General features: G+C 25.5%; 1 long non-coding RNA gene across 1 annotated transcript; it reads left to right on the top strand.

Annotated features, from left to right (window-relative positions):
• Positions 1–2,660: 2,660 nt before the first annotated feature.
• Positions 2,661–3,545, top strand: LOC147944896 (uncharacterized). Its single transcript, XR_015598085.1, has 3 exons — positions 2,661–2,782; positions 2,855–2,947; positions 3,069–3,545. It is a non-coding gene; the product is annotated as an uncharacterized LOC147944896 (long non-coding RNA).
• The last annotated feature ends 445 nt before the right edge of the window (positions 3,546–3,990 follow it).

A 3,990-nucleotide genomic window follows, 5' to 3' on the forward strand; every position in this document is an offset into this window, starting at 1 on the left:
ATCTGGAATAAATCTTCTTAATATCTATATTAATTATAGAACATTATATATATGGATATTTAAAATATTTTAATTTTGTTTGGTTATAAGGATAGTAGAAAAAGTTACTTAAACTTGTTTGGATATGAATATAAGCTTTAAATAGCATTCAATATAAAAACTTTCCAAAAAATATTTTTGAGCAAAAAGTGCTGCAAAAATACTAGTATAGATAGACATTTCTTTATGATAGAAGCACGTTTTTCTTGTGTGTAAAACGAAAAATGAATCGGTAATTTTCATGACAGCTTAAAGTAAATTAGTGATAATGACTTAATTTACAGTATTACGAAATTAATAAATTAAATTAATTTCTTGATTTCGCTGCTTTTAATGACAGCTTCAAGTAAAATTAAATTAGTGATAATGACTTAGTTTGGCTGATTTTAATTATTACGAAATTCTTGATTCTCTCACATATCATATACTAGTACAGTAGTACTGTATATTTTTACATGTTGGTCAAATTATATTTATACATACTGTTTTCAAGATCCAGTTCTGAGTTGACTTTTATTTGAGTTTTCGTATTTGACTCTCTTATTTCAAATAATTTGTTTTTTTTTTCCAAAATTTAGTTGCTCTTTACTTTTTGGGTATCAATAAATAGCTAAATTTATTATGTTACTAAAACATATATTACTAAAATATTTCATCTTTTATTTATTTATACATATATAATAATTTATAAGAACTAATCGAAATGTATCTTAACGCTTAGTTGTATTATCATCGTGATAAATGTTGATATTTTTCATCTTCTTGATTATTGAGATATTTATTGTCTTTATAATATTTTGATCATATGATGTCATATTTTTGAAATCTTCAAACAATTAATCATATTTTTTAGAGTATAGCTTTGATAATATATTTTTTTTGAAATTGCATATTCACAAAGTAAATTTATTTATGTGTTAGATGTTCGTGATATCTTGCAAGATATTTCAAAAATAATTCTATAATTTTAGCGGAGTTCCAATTTCAGAATATTAATGGTAATGTGACAAATAAGATTTTCTCATTTTCTACTTTTTATGAAAATATATTTTAAAATTACATCAACAAATTTGTACTATTAAAATTGCTTAAACAAACCACATACCAAATTTAGTTTATGTAAGTTGTAATGTACATACAATGGCGATTATCTTTTTAGATCATACCAGACCATTGGCTGCAAACTTTCTTAGAAAAAAAAAAGTAAATTTCTTAATTCTTACATTGCCAAGAGAGACAGAGGTGACAAGAATTGCTTCCCACTACTTCATGAGCAAAGATGACGAATGAATCATAAATTTTTCTCAAACAGTTTTTTAAAATCATAAAACTGAAAATATATTACATATATTTAAGTATTTTCCAACTAATTTCACCGATACGATTTTGCATTTACGTAACATTTTACATACACTTTTAATATAAAAAAAGTAAATTAACAAAAAAATATAAGCAAAACATATATAAAATATAATCAAAACATACGTAAAATATTTTTATGTATCTATATATACATTTTGCAAGTACATTTTGCAAATAAATCCTGAACTTGCCACATATTTACAAGACTGCCATTGTGTTTTTAAAAATGAAAAATAAAAACAAAATATTACAAAACCAACAATTGCTACAAAATTTGCTACTTTTTCACAAATCTGTAACTTCCCTCTTTTTGGAAACAATCTAAAAACTAATCAATAAATATTCTCTAAACAAATAAATTAATTTTCAAAATAACAAATAACTCTAATATCTTTACAAAAAAAATAAATAAATAACTCTAATATCTCTAATCACGATTTGCGTATTACTTTGACAAAAAAAAAATTTGCGTATTACTAATATCTCTAACTCTACCGATTTTAGAAACAACCTAATCACGATTTACGTGTAATTACTCTACACATTAAATTTTAAAATTCTATCTCAAAGATCTTCTCCCTCCAATACCTCTACAAAATCAAAACAAATCTATATATACATTTTGCAAATACATTTAGCAAATAAATCCTAAACTTGCCACATATTTACAAGACTGCCATTGTGTTTTTAAAAATGAAAAATAAAAAAAAAAATATTACAAAACCAACAATTGCTACAAGATTTGCTATATTCCTTTTTCACAAATCTGTAACTTCCCTCTTTTTGGAAACAATCTAACAACTAATCAATAAATATTCTCTAAACAAATAAATTAATTTTTAAAATAACAAATAACTCTAATATCTTTACAAAAAAATAAAAATAAATAACTCTAATATCTCTAATCACGATTTGCATATTACTTTGACAAAAAAAAAGATTTGCGTATTACTAATATCTCTAACTCTACTGATTTTAGAAACAACCTAATCACAATTTACATGTAATTACTCTATACATTCAATTTTAAAATTCTATCTCAAAGATCTTCTCCCTCCAATACCTCTACAAAATCAAAACAAAGAAAAAAAATTAAATGGGTATTAATGCATGATTCCTAGCATATTCCTTAATCAAACAGATTACAAATCTTTCTTCCCTAATTACTTGCTAACTACAGAAATTTCGCCGTAAATAAAGAAATCATTATCGACCTACTATAGACCCTATAAATATTCTACACCTACACGCCAATTATCATCACCAAACAAGACAAACCAATCGCATACAGAAAATCATAAAACATAAATATATTCTCATCGTAATGGTTGCTACTTTTGCTTTTCTCCGTTATGTGCACCCTACAATCCTAAATGAAAAGGTGGGTGTCTTATTAGTGATCCTTTTTAAAACATAATCTTTGTGTGTTTTAACACATTTCTATTTTCATCAGCTTACAAAAATCATGTAAATCATAGATGATGGAGATATCCTGTTTATAAATACAAGCTATGCGGTGCATTGATGTGGTACAACTAGAAGAAAGGTAATCACAAAAACAACAAACACCAATATTTGTTGTATGGGAACAAAGATGTTGTATAAATATATCTTATTATTTTAAGGTATCTTAACCAAATTCTTTTTGTTTTCTTTTGAAACTGAAGTTCTAAGAAGATGATAATTCAAGTTGAGAGTAGAAAACAGACTTTCTTTGAAGAGAAAGATGAGGAGAGCGGTCGATGGCGAGAAAATGATAACAAAGCAACTTCTTTTTGTCTCATTAGCTTGATTGTTCGAGGGTGTCTCCGATGATAGAATTCCCAGCGGACTTCGAGGCTGCAGCGACAAAGGATAAAAAAAAAAATGGCGGTGGATCTTGCTGATAACGACAAAGGATCTTTCTTTCATGCTTCTTATTTTCCTGAAGGCTGAAATAATTTTTGGATTGGGTATTTCTCAATCGTGATTATTGGGCCCATTTTGGAAATTCTTAGATTTATAATATGGTTGTAGTTACGTTATTATTCAGAAACATCTAATTTGCTCAAAGTTAATTAAAAATTAATTAACGTTATTCTTTACTTTAATTAATTTTACAAAAAATAATCACATGATTTATCTATGTTCACGAATAATATCCGTTCAGGTCATGCAGCAGTTTTTGCTCAAAAATACTTTTTGGAAAGTTTTTACATTTAATGCATTGACTTTAATATTAATTACCAAAACTTCAAAATTAATTATAGGTAAGATTTAAAAAAACAAAGAAATCTTTCTACATCATTCAAACATAATTATATGATTCCCTTGCATTTTATTTGAATTTATATTTAAATTATCTTGAATTATTCTTAATACATTTAGTTAATAAAAATTGTGATTTTTTCCTGCATATGATGTAATACAAAATTTTAAAACGGACATATATTACTCAATAGATGAATAAAAAATACGGGTACAATATCCTACATCGTCTAAAAAAATTGGGCAATGGTTCAGAGTCATACTATAAAAGAGACCAAAATGATTCTGAATACAAATGAGTAGAAAGTTTGATTTATCATGCATTTAAACTTTAAAAATTTT

Source organism: Camelina sativa, chromosome 5 (genome assembly GCF_030686135.1).
Source record: "Camelina sativa cultivar CO46 ecotype springtype chromosome 5, ASM3068613v1".
Taxonomy (NCBI): Eukaryota; Viridiplantae; Streptophyta; class Magnoliopsida; order Brassicales; family Brassicaceae; genus Camelina; species Camelina sativa.